The sequence below is a fragment of the Wasmannia auropunctata genome, unplaced genomic scaffold, assembly GCF_000956235.1.
Source record: "Wasmannia auropunctata unplaced genomic scaffold, wasmannia.A_1.0 LD336090.1, whole genome shotgun sequence".
Lineage (NCBI taxonomy): Eukaryota > Metazoa > Arthropoda > Insecta > Hymenoptera > Formicidae > Wasmannia > Wasmannia auropunctata.
In genome coordinates this window covers 4,617,530-4,618,007 of record NW_012026800.1, presented here as the reverse complement: position 1 = coordinate 4,618,007, position 478 = coordinate 4,617,530, and positions in this window count along the sequence as shown.

Here is a 478-nt window from a genome sequence, read left to right as displayed (position 1 = left end):
CGCGCGTGTAGTCAGCTGATCGTCGCGACGGTCCCGCGTACCGCCTGCCGGCGGACAGTAAGTTGCGCGCCCCTGCCTACCATCCGTACGCGGCCCGTAATTTGCTAACTATTTCTCGTTATAATTTGAAAACTAAGCTTCGGACAAAATTTTTGTAAAGGAAAAATCGTCTTAGAATTGAGTCAAGAATACGTCTTTTCAGGAACACCGGGATTATTCTGAATCACCCTGTATATGTATTATTTTATGAAAAATATAGATATTTACATTTTTTACATTATTTTTTTACTTGTATTTATTTATGTTTTTTACTATTAATTACAATTTAAAAATTAAGAGATAATTAATAGATTTAATTAATAACAAATAATTTATAAAAGTAATGCAAATAATTGATTATACCTTATATAGGCAATAAAAAGCATTGTATATCGGTACTTCGAAGTGATATGACGGACAAGATGCGAGACTCATAATC